Genomic DNA, 16,349 nt, shown 5'->3' with positions numbered 1-16,349 from the left:
GGGCAGAGGGGGCAACCAGTCCAGATGAGCAGGTGAGCAGTCTCTGAGAGAGATTTCTTCAAAAGCATGAAATAGAATGGATACAATACCTGATATGAAACTGATAGAATCACGGAACACCTTTGGAAAAGGTTCATACAACTGGCAAATATTTCAGTGCTGAATGAATGTTTAAGTACATAAAACACACGCACACAAACCAAACAAAGATAAATAAACAAGTAAAAAGAAAATTATTAACTCTAGGCATAGGTTATGCTGATAGGAAAAAAATAGTATATGCTCCATTTCTGAACAGCACGGTCATAATAATGTAAACTTTGAATATTTTTCTAATCAAAACTGAGATGACCCTACCCTGTGAGGACGGCAGCTGCCCGTGGTAGAAGCGAATAAAGAACTAGGTCCTCGTGTTTGTAGGGGAAAGTCAGCGTACAGTGACGTCTCTGAAAAAAGCAGGAGGTGGCGGGACTTACTTGCCATTAAGGTATATGCAGGCGGAGTGGAAAGTAGTTTCTCTGGGGAAGGGGAAAAGAGGAACAGGAGCCTGGGACCTGCTCATTTTCTTAAGAAACCTTGTAGAACCAGCATGTCTTTTAAGCTGTACCCTGCTATATATGATTTTGATGAACATTTAAAAAATAATTTAAAGTGTAAGAGTATATAGACAGCTAACGTGTACTGCTTTTTCAAAATAACACCTATGTAATTTTGATAAATAATATTTTGGGTGTTTACTTTCCTTTTTCATAAATTGAGAGGGTTGGACTAGACCTCTGCATGTGTTTGTGTTTTGTATCTCTTTGTACATGTGTCTGGACTTGTGAACATAAACACACACAAATCTGATAATCAATAGTGGAATTCCCCTGATTATTTGATCATTAAAAATTAATTGTATTATCCACATATTCACAAAGGCATAATCCGATCCTACCGAATGAAGAACAAGGTGGTGCAACCATCTACCGATTTGTAGAGAAACACCTGAGGTTGCATTTCAGTCTTCCTCTGTCCATGTGAGAGGAGACACAGGAAGAGACTAAAGTTCCCTGCTGCTTAGACTCTGAACTGTGACGCAAGTATGGTGATGCGAGCCTAAAAGTTAATATTTATCCATCTCAGGGAGTTAAACTTGGCTTGAGAACTTGGCTGGAGGCTGGGGGTAGAAGGAAAGTGCTACAAACTCTGGTAAAGTTAATGCTTTAGCATAAATTTGTGTTAAAGTCAATGTTAATCTTGGTAGCACAGCCAAGTCACTCTCATCTTCTCTAGCATATGCCAAGGAAGTTGATGGTGAGTCCTTCAACTTTCGCTTCACTTTCAACAAAACTAAAACACTAAAATGGGGAGGGCCAGGTATGGAGCTCTGTACTAAAGAGAAATAAGAAGATTGTCCAGTTCAAATCTCCCGTTTCTTCCTAGCTTGGTGACTGGTGATTCAATCTCTCTGGGCCCTGAATTCTTCATCCTTGAATACCTATTTCACGTAGCTGTTAGGAGTATATGTGTTAATACCTGTAGAACACTGAAAACAGTGCCTACGTGTGTCTTCTCTAAAAACATATGTAAAGAACAGAACTGATTTATTGGGGTCTTAGATTCATGGCTGGTGTGCACTTTCATGGGCTCTGGCATGCTCTTTCTCTCTTTAACCTGGACTTTATTTATGTAACCTGGTCTTCAGAATAATGGAAGCTCTAAGAAGAGAGACTTTCCCATGACAAATTTGGTCAAGTCAATCTCAAAAAGTCAAGGAACACATTGTTCACTGACCATAGTAATCCTGTTTGGCAAAATCTCAGGTTACATTCATTTGCACCAATGTTTCGTATCTGACGCTAGAGCTTTCCTTTGGATGCCAGATGCATTTGGCATTCTTGGATGTGGTGGGCAGACTCTGTACTAGTGCCAAGCCAAGGAGTCCAACGACTGGCTTAGGGACATGCTCTCATTCCTTTTTATTTTTCCGGTCCTCAACAATATCTGGCCTACAGAGAAGGAGATTGTTTGTTGAATATAAAATGAAAAAAAAAAAAAAATTGGTATGCTTCTCATAGTTGAAGAGAAGAACAACCATACCTTACAGTTACTCACAATTCTCTCATCTATGACTGTAATCTTATTTTTCTATTTTTTTCTGTTTATACTAAAACTTTTATAGGTTAAATCACTATATTAAGTGGAATGTTACTATATCATTACAGTATGTGTAATTTACATTTAAAGAAATTAATAAAGAAGACTCATTGTAGGGAAGTAATACTGTTTAGTTGCGAGCTATTTTTTGTGTTAAAAAACCCCCAAAGAATATTAATCCCTTATCAGATATATGGTTTCCAAATATATTCTCTCATTTCATAGGTTGGCTTTTCACTACCATTTCCTTTGCTATGTGCAGCTTTTTTAGCCTGATGCAGTCCCACTTGTCTATCTTTGCTTTTGTTGCCTGTGGTCTTGGTGTAAGATCCCAGAAATCAATGCCAAGATCAATGTCATGAAGGTTTTCTGTCATATTTTGGAGTTTTATAGTTTCAGGTCTTAGGTTTACATCTTTAGTCCATTGTGAGCTGCTTTTTGTGTATGGTATAAGATAAGGGTCTAATTTCCTTCTTTTGCATGTGGATATCCAGTTTTCCCAACTGTCTTTTCTTCATTGTGTATTCTTGGCATACTTGTCAAAGATCAGTTACATTTATGCTACAGACTATAGGTCTGTGTGCCCGAAAGAATGGGATTGTGCATGTGTGTGTGCTCAGCTGCTTCAGTCGTGTCCGACTGTGACCCCGTGGACTATAGCCCTGTCCATAGGATTCTCTAGGTAAAAATACTGGAGTGGGTTGCCATACCCTCCTTCAAGGGATCTTCCTGACTCAGGGATTGAGTCTCCTGTGTCTCCTGCATTGGCAGGAGGATTCTTTATCCATTGAGCTACCTGGGAAGCCCCCCAAATGGGATTAGTGCCTTTATAAAAGAGACCCCAGAAAGCTCCCTTGTGCCTTATGCCACCTGAGGTTACAGCAAGAACATAGTTCTCTATGAACCAGGAAGTAAGATCTCACCAAATGTTGAATCCCAACACCTTGATCTTGGATTTCCCAGCCTCCAGAACTGTGAGAAATACATTTCTGTTTTTTACAAGTCACCCATTCTATGGTATTCTGTTACAGCATCTTCGATGGACTAAGATTCCATGTAGTTATAAACTTATTTCTGGGCTTTTATTTTTTTCCATTAGTCTGTACGTCTGTTTTCAGTATCAAACTGTTTTAGTTACTGCAGCTTTGTGATACCTTTTGAAATCAGAAACTGTGATATCTCATGCCTTTTCTTTCTCAGGTTTGCTTTGGCTCTTCTGGGTCTTTTGTGGCTCCATATGAATTTTAGAATTGTTTCTTTTTCTGTAAAAACATTGAGATTTTGATATTTTGACAGATGTTGCACTGAATCTGTAATCACTTTGGGTGATATGGACATCTTAACAATATTAGGTCTTCCAATCCATGAACATGAGATGTCTGTTAATTTCTGTCTTTATTTCTTTCATCAATGTTTTATAGTTTTCAGTGTACAGTTCTTTCACCTCCTTGGTTAAACTTATTCCCATACAAATAAAGTATTTTATTCTTTTTGATGCTACTTCAACTGGGATTGTTTTCTTAATTTTCTTTTTGGATAATCTGTTTTCAGCACAGAGAAATGCAGCTGGTTTTGTATGTTGATTCTGTATCCTGTGACTTTACTGAATTCCTTTATTAGTTTTAATTTGCATGTGTGTGTGTGTAAAATCTTCAGGCTTTTCTACATGTAAGATCCTGTGGATTTTTATAATCATTTCATAAATGCTGTTAGACAACAGGTTATTAGAGAAAACTTATATCCTGAATTAAATGAGAATAAAAATATTTGGAGGGAAATACAAGTGAATATTTACCTAATTAAAGAATAAGGAAGACTTTTTTTTTTTGGTTACTAAAGTTCTTGGAACAATATAAATAAAAGATTAATAAGTTACATAAAAAGCAAACATTTTTCACCTTAAAATCTGAAAAACTACAAAGATCAAATGAAACATTTGTGACAGATGATAAAGGGTCACTATCTTTAACTTTAAAAGGGTTCATAATTCAGTAGGATATTTATTAAAGATATCAGCAACAAAGGACAAGACCAACCGATTAAGAAGTGAATAAATATTAAAGACAATGAACATGAAAAATTATTCAGAGTTAAAGAAAAGACTGAATCCTGATGAATATTGCTTAATGTAAAAAAAGCATCTATCCTAATAAGTTGGTTTAGTAATAAATATGTGAGACCTCTTATTTGAAAAACAAAAAAACGATCAATCAAATACATAAACAGAAGTGAGTGTGGTAATGAAGCAGGTAAAGAGTTTCAGTGAGCAAGGATTGCCCAGCAGGGTTAAATGACACTCAAGGGTCAGGGGAGCAAAGGACTGTAATGCCTCCCAAGTTCAGCACCAAGAAGGTAACTGGTGGTGACCTTGGCAAAGGCAGTTTTGGCGCAGGGGTGAATCTGGAAGCTAGACTGCTATGGGTTACCCAGCTTCCTCAGTAGGTGAAGAAGTGGAAACGTTACCCATAAAAACTCTAGAAGGAAACCGGTTGTGAAAGGAAGTGAGAGAGAATGAGAAAGACGAAAGTAGGATTAAAGGAAGGTTTGCTTAAGTTGGGAGTTTTCAAGCTGTTTGGATATGCTGGTTGGAGACAGTGGGAAGAAAGGGAGGAGTTGAAGACAGAGGAAAGAGAGAGGATTATGACTGGAATAAGGTCTGTTCGCAGGCGGAAGGGAATGATGGAGGGTCAATCTGCCTCAGACAGGAGATGATGAGAAATGAGATGGACCTGTGCTGAGTGTCTTCATTTTATGTCTTCCTGTTCTGCAGAGGCTAGAGAGCAGAAAAGAGTTCCCAGCCTCACTCGAAGTAGGGTTCCCAGATCCACTTAGATTCAGACAATCCTATGCAAGAAGGGGGGCTTCCCACGTGGCACAGTGGTAAAGAATCCACCTGCAATGCAGGAGACACAAGTTCAGTTCCTGGGTTGGGAAGATTCCCTGGAGTAGAAAATGGCAACCCACTCCAGCATCCTTGCCTGGGAAATCCCATGGATAGAGGAACCTGGTGGGCTACAGTCCATAATGTTGCAAGAGTCAGACACAACTGAGCAACTGAGCACCCATGCATGCAAGATGAGACAGGGAGAAGGAAGGGAGGCAGAGGCTGTACTTCAGCTACTTCTGCTTTTTCTGCTGGTAAACCCCACAGAGATGCACTGGGTTTTCCGTTAGCAGTGTCCCAGCAGCCTGGTGCTTTATGGATGTCAAGAGGCAGAATGTGGGGCATTGGATTCTTGTCTGTGCAGACCCCTGAGTCATGGTGTACGTCTCGGGCCATCGTTCACGGCAGCTCACAGGCTAACCCCAGCTAAGGTAGTGTTCCGCTGACCATTTCCAATTCCCCCTCATTTTGGTTGTGTAGGAGGAGGCAGCTCCCTGGGAGGGTTAGTTGTATGGTGGTATTTGTTGTCTTGGTGTTACTGAGCCTGCTACTCAAGCCTTTCTGGGGATATTGTAAGCATTCGATTCCTTGTATTAAATTTCCTTTTGCTTGAAATGGCTAAGTAATTTCTGTTTCTTGATTGAGAGGGACATCTCCTTTTGTATCGAGAGGGAAGGAAAAATGGATGTACATGTAGATAAATGTGTGTGTGTGTGTGTGCGATGAAAATCTCCCCAAATGCAGGAGTTTTTAAGCTATGGTGTTATAGAGTCTCAAGGAGTTCCTGGATAGGGTTCAAGGCATCAGTAAACTTAAATGAGTAAAAGCCATATCTCCTTCTTTCCGAATCTCTAACTTAAATTTAGTATTTTCTTCAATTCTGAATGTAGACATCACACTACAGCATTGCTGGCAGTTCCTGTGACTTCACCCCTAACAGAAAACAGGCATTTTCACAATGTTATATAAATGAATCACACAGTCCGTACGAATGTATTCCCCCTTTTGTGTACAGCTGCTTTTACTCAACATGTTTTTGAGTTTCATCCATGTTGTTGCATATATCAACAGTCCACTCATTTTTCTTGCTTGATAGTATTTCATTGTATGACCACACCACAGGTATACTGTTGATGGACATTTGTGTTATTTCCAGTTTGGGGCTACTCTGAATAAAGATGCTGTCAAACAGAAACAGAAGTGACTGAAGAAACATACAATTGAGTGATGTTAGGGGACCAGATGAAATCAAATGTGGTCATCCTTTAGTATCCTTTGGGCCATCCAGGACCCTGCTGCTGCTACTGCTAGTAAGTCGCTTCAGTCGTGTCCGACTCTGTGCGACCCATAGACAGCAGCCCACCAGGCTTCCCGTCCCTGAGATTCTCCAGGCAAGAACACTGGAGTGGGTTGCTATTTCCTTCTCCAATGCACTGTGGATATTAAAATCCAAGGACACTCAAGTCCTTTACATAAAATGGTAGAATATTTGCATAAGCTATACACACTCTCTCAATCATCTCTAGATTATAATATCTAATACAACATAAATACTATGCAAATAATTGCAAATACAATGTAAATAGTTGCTAGTGTGTGGCAAATTCAAATTTTCCTTTTTGGAAATTTCTGGAACTTACTTTTTTCAAATTTTTTAATCTGTAGCTGGTTAAGTCCATAGATGCAGAACTTGCAAATATGGAGGGCTAAATGAACAGAGGAGCCTATGGGTGAGAGAAGAGGTTTTCAGGGTTTTATTTTTCCTACATGAATATTCAAATGATGGACAGTCTGCCGCCAATAGCATATGTGATGCAGGTGCCAACTTACAAATGAGATGGGCTGGAATCACCTACAATGTCCAAAGCACTGTTTCTTCCACTGATCGAAAATGCTAACATGTCTTAACATGCTGGTTGAAAAACACACTTTCTTGAAGCAGAAGGATAATGGAGAACATTTAGAACTAAAAATAACTGTCATTGCCCCTTGTTCTGCTACCGTCCAGAACAACAGCAACAAGAAGCAGGCTGGGCATATTTTGGACTTGAATGGATTTGGAGGTTGCGGCTCTAAGATTGGGCCCAGCAGGCACGGCTATGAAGAATATGGAGCAACCCTATCGTTTGGCAATGTGACTCCTAAGTATTTACCTAGGAGCAATGAAAATATATATCTGTATAAAATCTTGTCCAAGAGTGTTGACAGCATCTTTATTCAGAGTAGCCCCAAACTGGAAATAACACAAATGTCCATCAACAGTATACCTGTGGTGTGGTCATACAATGAAATACTATCAAGCAAGAAAAATGAATGGACTGTTGATATATGCAACAACATGGATGAAACTCAAAAACATGTTGAGTAAAAGCAGCTGTACACAAAAGGGGGAATACATTCGTACGGACTGTGTGATTCATTTATATAAGTTTTAAGTAGGCTACATTCATCCATGGCAATTAAAAAAATCAGAATATTGACTGGTTCCATCAGGGTGGGGACGAGAACTGGTTGCAGAGAGGCATGGGAAATTTTCCTTGGTGAGGATGTTCTATTTCTCGAGGATGAGTTAGGTTATACAGTTGTACGCAGTTGCCAAAACTCACCAAATTGTACACTTGGATTTGTACATTCCACTACATGTAAATTACAAGAGAAGGAGGAGAAGGAAGAAGAGGGGGGAAAGTGAAGGAGAAGAGGAGAAAGAGAACGGTAAATAAAAACTGAACTTACAGTCAACAAAACACATACTGAAATGTTTGAAATGAAGTGAGGTCTGCAATATACTCTGAAATGTAGTCCCCCCTGCCCCGCCCCGCCCCGTGAAAAAAGGGTGGGGGATTGGTAGATAGCCAGGTGGTTAGTATGTGAGTTTTAAAAAGACACAAAATGTGAATTGTAGATTCTAGATGGTGGGATGTGCAATTCTTTAAACTTTTCTGTAACTTGAAAACTTCACACTAAACAATGTGAGTGTATGGCAGAGCATCTCTTTTTGCCTTTTTGGATTATTTCATTAACTGTTGGGCCAAAAAAGAGACTTGGAAATAAGGAAAGCATTTCATATAGTTCTTGTTCTATTTTAATAAATGGAACCTCAAGTGTCATACACATCACCTCCGCCCCCTTAATAACAACAATCATCCATGAGTACATCGCCACCACCACCTCTGGATCTTGGGGCTGTCCCAGCATGGTGCTAATTACCTTACACATGTCAGCCTCCTATAGAGAACTTCATGGTGTTCTTTATTGTTTAACAAAAAGCTCTAGGCTGAGTCACATCTTCAGAACTTCCAGACAGCCAGGAACTAGAACAGATGTTCTAAGAGGAAGATTATGTCTGCGATGGTGGGTATTTTTAGCAGAATGTATTATTCAAATATGAAGGTGTGGGACTCTGTGTGTGTGTGTGTGTGTGTGTATCCAGGTAGTGAGCACATTTTAGAAAAAGATACATAGTATAAATCATAAAGTAACAGTAACTTTAATCCAGTTTTTGTAGAGAGAGAAACCTTGTTCCTTTTCTCTTTTTCCTTAAACTCCTTGTATCCAGTGCCATTTGATACTGTCACCTTGCCAAAGGGTGTGACAAAGGCTGCCTGGATTTGGCACCCCCAGCTCTTTCCTAGCTTCCTTTTCTCAATAAACCTTTGACAAAGGTCAGGGGTTTGAAAGGTCGGGTTTTTCCTTGTTTGGTTCGTGTTTCTTGCTCAGTAGAATGATTAAACGTCTCTGAGTGTCAATAAATAAGTGGTTTCGGTGAAGCTTTTCGGAATCTGTTTCCCTGAAGGCTGCTTGGTGGCGTGCCTGGGATTGGTTCGGTTTTGTATGAAACTGGTAGGTAAACATTGTAATTAGCAGGCTGCCTCATCCCTGCGGCTCCTGATACCTGTACAGCCATGCATTTAAGAAGAGGGCAGGGATAAAATATCTTCACCTAAAACCAGGAGTCAGGCTTTGATCTTCAGCTCCGACTGACAAAATGCTAAGGTGCTAAAGAGGCAGAAGCCGGATTTGAGCTAAAGGGATCTCAGGACCCCTGGCACAGCTATGCTAGCACTAGAAAGAATGTATGAATTAGGTAAATACCTACCAGGAAAAAAATTAAAAAGACAATAAGCCAGCCTTGAAAAAAAACATATCAGTTTTCTGATTAACTTTACTCTGATTGGAGGCCATAATTCAAACCAGATTCATGAAACAGTGTCAGACAATTCTGGCTGCGTACAGGGGCAACGTATCAGAACTGGATCAGCTACAGTAACCCCATACTGAACAAGTTCAGGATCTCTGGTTCATTTTGTGCGGATATCTCTGTGTTATTGTTAGGGAGAGAAGGGTGGGTTCCTGTAAAGCCAGGTCAAACCATCTTCTTCCTGAGAAGTAACTGACTGATGTGCAAATCAAGCATCTTCTGCCTGTCCCACTGGGAAAATATAGTAGACATGTTTCAAACAATGACTCAATTAGTGGTACCTAGGTTCCAGAAAGTAGCAGACAAACTTTGAAACTTAATTGGATTGAGGAGGGGGAAAAAAAAAATTCTGGCTCCTTTCCTAACATAAATTGTATATAATCAGCAAATCAGCAGGTAGTTTTCATTGGGTTGTGACTCATGTCACACTTAATTCCAATAAAGATTACGGGATGAGATTTTAAAGCTTGTCTGAAATTAGAAATGTAGGAAACCTGAAGGTGACTTTGGTAGAGAATATAGAATACAAAATAGTGTGCAAAATAATAAAATATTCACTCTTTGGGTGGGTTTTATGAATTGCTGCCATACAGCCATACTGTTTCAGCCTTCTGGTGGAGTGGGATGAGTGACAGCCTTACTTTTACATGCACAGAGTGGTTTTTGCTCTTTGTTCTTAAAGATGGGATAATCTATCAACATAATCTTTTCAGCCATTCTCCCAGGATAAGAAACAGAGAAAAGCTGAATGACTTGCTTTCTGAGCAGAGGGTGAAGTAAGAATGGATAGTTAGGGAGTTTGGGATTGACATGTACACACTGCTATATTAAAAACAGATAACCAACAAGGACCTAAGGTACAGCACAAGGAACTCTGCTCAATGTTACGTGGCAGCCTGGATGGGAGGAGACTTTGGGGGAGAATGGATACATGTATATGTATAGCTGGGTCCCTTCACTGTTCACCCGAAACTATGGGAACGTTGTTGATTGGCTATACTCCAATATAAGATAAAAAGTTAAAAATAAAATAAAGAATTTGAATTCTAGTCCCCATGTATTGCACACACAGCTCGCTCCAACTCTGCATCTAAGAGACCTGGCCACACCAGTGCTGGGCAGTGGAACTGGGCAGACCTGGCTCAGCTCACCTAGCTCAGATGCTCTGCTGCTTCAAGCTGAAATGCTGGTCCCATTAAGTTATGAGAAAAATTGAGAAGCATTCTTCCTCCTCCACTAACATCTCATCTTCCAGAACTTGGGCATGGGGTTGATCAGAGGGGTACAACTGGTTGCATTTTTCTTTTCCTTTATTGGTATTTTATAGGATTACTAATAAGAAATCTGAGTAAGTAACAGAAGTCTTGCCCCAGCACTTACGGGGACTGCTCCATTGAGTGAGTTGAGGATGGACGACCCTTCATGACATGGGACCACCAGACCTGGGATATAGTGCAGGCTATGAATGCTCAGTGGTGGCACCAGCTCTAGCAGAAATACTTATGCTTCTGGGGTTGATGTGGCTTGATTTGTGTCCCTAACCCATAGCACCTCAGAACGGGACTGTGTTTAGAGAGAGGACCTTTAAAGAGGTAATTAAGGTAAAATGAGGTCATTAGGCTAGGTCCTAATTCAACCTAGTGTCTTTATTAGAAGAGATTAGGACACACAGGGGCTTCCCTAGTGGCTCAGAAAGTTAAGAATCTGCCTGGAGCACAGGGGACCTGGGTTTGATCCCTGGGATGGGAAGATCCCCTGGAGAAGGGAATGGTAACCCACTCCGATATTCTTGCCTGGAGAATCCCATGGACAGAAGGTCCTGGTGGGCCCCAGTCCATGGGGTCCCAAAGAGTTGGACACAACTGAGCGACTAAGCACAGCACTAGACAGGACACACAGACAGCACAGACTGTTGGGAGGACCACGTGAAGAGCCAGCAAGGACAGAGGCCTCAGGAGAAACCAAACCTGGGGACACGTGTCTCTACCGAAGCTTTACACACATGTGAGTTTTGGCTAATGTCGGAATCTTCCTCTTCTACACTGAAAACTCTTAGTAAAATATCTTTTGTGAATGATCCAGTTAATTTATTGATGAAGGTTTGGGGAGGTCTCCTCTAAAACACATTGTGAAGAATGTTTATGAAGAAAGACAGTGAACAGAGTTCAAGGAGAAAGGTTTTCGGTCCTTAGAAATAGGCGATTGCTTGCTGTAGCTTAGCATTCTTTGAAATAAATAACCCATCTGAGAAGTTGAACATGGAAAAATGTGATATTGGGACTAAATTCTGGAAATAAATGTGGGTGTGTGACGTAAAAAAAAAATACTTTTGGTTTTGGAAATTTTCAAACCTACTGAAGACTTGGAAGATGAGTGTATGAACAGCCACATACTTTAAGAAACCTGTGTAATGATTTGATTTTGCTCCCAAAAAGCTGTTCTTTTCTGCTTTACTGTAATCAATGTAATTCTAATAGCGCCCTCAGAAAGATATGACTATGCAATTAGATCACAAATGCTCATAGTTCAGGAGGGCTAGACATGCCTTTTGGTGAATAATTTAACTGAGAAATATTTAGGGCTCAATCTTAAATAAGGTACTACAGGAAATAAAATGATGTTTAGGGGCCACACTGAAAAAAAAAACTTACAGCCACTTGAGAAAACAAAACGCAATTCAACTGCAAAAATAAACAGCAATAAAAATAACAGATAAGTGTTGGGGGCAGAGGGAAGGCAGAAGACACTGAGAATATGAAGAGGATAAAACTGTTTCTATTTATGTTTCTTCACAGAAATGAATTTCCTATGGAAAGTAACATATCCTGTTATCAATTAATTTCCTAGTACTTAAAGGCCAATTTGGGAAACTAATTTTATAAGGCAAATTATAAATAAGTACATATTTCTCTTGTGAACACACAGCGATATTTTACAATTATTTTATTCTTTACTAGAAGGACAATCCAAAGCTCAGGGAAGTATTTGTTCCTCTAAGGGTCAACCTTAGTTTGGTGGACTTAAGCCAAGTAATTAATCCATTTTTTTCCCCTGACAAAGAATAGGCTACTATATTCACCTGACGTATTTAGTCAGCCTCACGCTAAGACATGCCCTGGGGAGGGTGTGCCTCCCAGTGAACTGGACCCTAGGCCTAGAGATCCGGGGAGCATTTCCTTCTTAACCCATTATTTCCAGAAGTCCACATGTACGTCTAGAGAAATTGGAATCAGGCAAATAATGAATAAGACCACAACTTGGTACAAATGTGATGCAGAGGGGAAGATTACTCCTAACAGGGCAAAGTGAGTGGGGGTGTGTTTTTAAATTAATACAAACTGTTAATTGCATTTGGCCACCATCTAATCTGTTTGTTTCTGTTGTTTAGTCACTCAGTCATGTTCAACTCTTTGCAACCTCATGAACTGCAGCAAGCCAGGCTCCCCTGTGCTTTACCATCTCCCAGAGCTTGCTCAAACTCATGTCCATTCAGTTGGTGATGCCATTCAACCATCTCATCCTCTGTCGTCCCCTTCTCCTCCTGCCTTCTATCTTTCCCAGCACCAGAGTCTTTTCTAATGAGTCAGCTCTTTGCATCAGGTGGCCAAAGTACTGGAGCTTCAGCTTCAGCATCAGTCCTTCCAATGAATATTCAGGACAGATTTCCTTTAGGATGGACTGGTTTGATCTCCTTGCTATCCAAAGGATTCTGAAGAGTTTTCTCTAGCACCACACTTCGAAAGCATCAGTTCTTCAGTGCTCAGCCTTCTTTATGGTCCAACTCTCATATCCATACATGACTCCTAGAAAAACTATAGCTTTGACTATATGGACCTTCGTTGGCAAAGTAATGCTTTTTTAATACGCTGTCTAGGTTGTCATAGCCAATGCAGGAGATGCAGGTTCAATCCCTGGGTCAGGAAGATACCCTGGAGAAGGAAGTGGCAACCCACTCCAGTATTCTTGCCTGGAAAACCACATGGACAGAAGAGTCTGGAGGGCTACAGTCCACAGGGTCAAAAAGAATTGAACACAACTGAGTGACTTCACACACACAATTATCCTAGGGCTATGGTGATAAATAGAACATATGCTAAGTACACTTACCTTTTGGTCTGTGCACTTCAGAGACCAAGCCCAGGTACTTTTGAGTCACTGCATTCTCTGAATGAGGCCAGAGAGGTGATTCAGTTTTGTGATTATTTCCCACTTTATGTAGTTTTTTTTTCTTTTTTTTTTTCTTTTTTAACTCCTTGTTGTTGAGGAAAACTGATTTTGCAGATTAGCCACAATCACAAGCCATTCCGGAAATTAAAATTCCTCAGGCTCTAGTTAAACATTATTGGTAAAAAGTTCCTGCTCACTACCACCTAGAAATCTATTCCACAGCATGACATATATAATGATTATATCTTTATCTAGGCTCTGCTGCTGCTGCTGCTAAGTCACTTCAGTCGTGTCCGACTCTGTGCGACCCCATAGACGGCAGCCCACTAGGCTTCTCTGTCCCTGGGATTTTCCAGGCAAGAATAGTGGAGTGGGTTGCCATTTCCTTCTCCTACAATTTCCAAATTTATATACAAGACTCAACTAAATAGAGGAGCTCAAGGAATCGATTTTCTAAATAACCAATTCATAAACACTTTTATACATAATTTCCTGCCAAGAAACTAGACAGAATTTCCTCCAACTTCAAGAATCTTATCCCTGGAAGAGGACATGGCAACCCACTCCAGTGTTCTTGCCTGGAGAATCCCATGGACAGAGGAGCCTGGCGGGCTACAGTCCATGGGGTTGCAAAGAGTCAGACACGACTAAACAACTTTCACTTTCACGTCAAGAATCTTAACCACTCCCCCCAAAAAGCACACTAGTTTTGGATGAGACAGAGTTAAATCGAAAATGAGAAATAGAAACTAGAATGCTGATTGTTTTTAAAATGTTTACTTTGAGCAAAGGATCTTTGTTATCTCAGTCTTTAACATGCATTTGGCAGCCTGTATTAAAATGGCTTATTCTCCAGGCGTGGACCACAGGTGGGGTGGACTTGGGTGAGACAGCAGTTCCAGTTTTACCACGCTTATTAATTTTGTTACTAGGGTTGAAATATGCAGCGGGGACAAAGCACTGTTTCTATGAACTGTTTAAAGGAGAGAGCAGGAGGAAATGTGAGAAGGATGATTTCTCAATTTTGTCTTTTAAAAGGCAGTCTCGTGGCTGCATTTCCTCCTAAATCCAACACTGTGTGTCCAACCGGACTGAGACACATCTGGCAGTACATGGAAAGATCAAGAAAGAGTTTTCATTGATCAGCAGACGGTCAGGTAGCAAAGCTGGGAGAACTGCTTCTGCTGATGTATCTTCACTAAGTGACAAGGCTGACCTTTGAAATCATTAAGTGTTGGTATTTTGATCTGTCTAAAAAGGTAAAGTGAGTTCTTTCATAAGGAAGTGGGAAAAAGCCAGACTAAATGATTATAAATGAATCAGTGCGGGTAGGACAATGAACTCAGACTGGTCAGATGGGTTAAATGAAAGGGGTCTGGGAACGTGCCAGTAGCTCTGCCCTGCAGAGCTGTTTTCAATAGATCTGTAGTTGGGTGGGGAGACCAGGCCTGGAGGGGCGCATCTGAGCTCTGAGGGGTGCACAGGTGCATACAGGCTGACACTGCCAGAGGCCTGCCTGGCTTCTGAAGATCCAGGGCGTGGGGAGGGAGCCTTGGCCACAATGATGCTTGGGAGTGGGGGATGGCAACAGGGCTTTCTGGGTGTCCCCTAGGAATCCCTCTAAGAATGATGTAATATATTTGATTTTCTTTTTTTATTTTCAGGTTTTTGACCAGTAAACAAACCCTTTCCTAGTGCTTAAGTCTTTTAAGGTGAATCTTCAGTTCTTAAAAGTTTCAATCTAGTATAAAACAGCAAATTATCTTAAACATTTCAACTTACAGGTCCACGGTCTGAATCAATTGCTCAGGGACATATTTTAAATTGGAGTCACAAGGCTATTCATGTTAATTAACAAATTATCTGAAACATTGTGAATAGTGTATATATTTAAAATAGTAAAGACAGACTTCCCCACAACTATATATAAAGATACAAATACCTTGGGTTTTATTTAGTCCATCTCATTCGTACTTGATTCTAAACCTTCCCAGCATTAAAACACTACATTGTAAGGAAATAATTTGTTTTCAGATGGAACCCAAACTTGACACTGGGTGCCGTCTTCTCATCTCTGTCCCTAAGATTCTAATTACTAGTCACGTAATTCTCAAGACTTCTTTGATTCTTCCATCTCCCACACGGGCTGAACTTGGCAACTGACCCAAATCAACACCTCTATTCACCATTTAACCCTGAATTCTCTGTACACCCTTCCCTGACGACAATTATCACTCACAGATATAGCCTGCCAGGCTCTTCTGTCCATGAGATTCTCTGGGCAAGAATACTGGAGTGGGTTGCCATTTCCTTCTCCAGGGGATCTTCCAGACCTAGGAATCGAACCCAGGTCTTCTGCATTACAGGCAGATTCTTTACTGACTGGACTGTGAGGGAAGCCCACAAGTGTGCACAGACCTGCCAACAGACTCTGCATCAACACCCTTCTTCTGATGGATAATAGGTGGCAGATGAATAGGGGCTGGTCACAGAAGAAGAACTAGAACCTGGAGAAAGAAATGCAATAGTAGAATAGAAGTCAGAGGAAAGAGAGAATTTCCAGAAGGAAGGTATCATTAACATCAGTAGTTTGAAATGCAGCAGGGAAGTTTGTAAAGTAAAGGGATGAAACAGGACCATTAGGTTAGATGGTCATACACTTAAATTTAAGATTCAAATTGCATCAGTGAGATTTTCATGTCATTGTATGGGTAGAAATCAAAGAGCGACATAGGAAGAGTGAGCTAGAAGTGAGAAATTTGGAATTGCATTTCAAGGCAGCAACAACTCAAGAATTAAGATCTTTTAATTTAAGTTTGTATTTTAATAAGGGGTAAAGAGAGGCAGGGAAGAAGTAGATAGAATAAGAGAGAGGGAGTGAAAGATATGGAGTGGTAACCAAAAAGTGGAAGAAAGAGGTTCAATGGGAAGAGATATTTATTCTATATTTTAATTTTAAAA

The 16,349-nt window shown here is 40.4% G+C and overlaps 1 protein-coding gene across 4 annotated transcripts in view; it reads right to left on the bottom strand.

Annotated features, from left to right (window-relative positions):
• C6H4orf19 (chromosome 6 C4orf19 homolog) overlaps positions 1-16,349 on the bottom strand; it is a 79,598-nt gene that overhangs the window by 44,686 nt on the left and 18,563 nt on the right. The window contains exon 1 of one of the 4 annotated variants that reach the window (XM_027544239.1): positions 938-1,037. The exons of 2 other annotated variants lie outside the window; for them this stretch is intronic. The gene's annotated coding sequence lies outside the window, so the exon portion shown is untranslated. Of the gene's footprint in view, positions 1-89; positions 169-937; positions 1,038-16,349 lie in introns of those variants that run through there. One more of the 4 variants, XM_027544240.1, reaches the window with a different exon arrangement.

Source organism: Bos indicus x Bos taurus, chromosome 6, assembly GCF_003369695.1.
Source record: "Bos indicus x Bos taurus breed Angus x Brahman F1 hybrid chromosome 6, Bos_hybrid_MaternalHap_v2.0, whole genome shotgun sequence".
Taxonomy (NCBI): domain Eukaryota; kingdom Metazoa; phylum Chordata; class Mammalia; order Artiodactyla; family Bovidae; genus Bos; species Bos indicus x Bos taurus.
The sequence above is the reverse complement of the archived record's forward strand: the minus strand, read 5'-3'. Positions and strand labels throughout refer to the sequence as shown.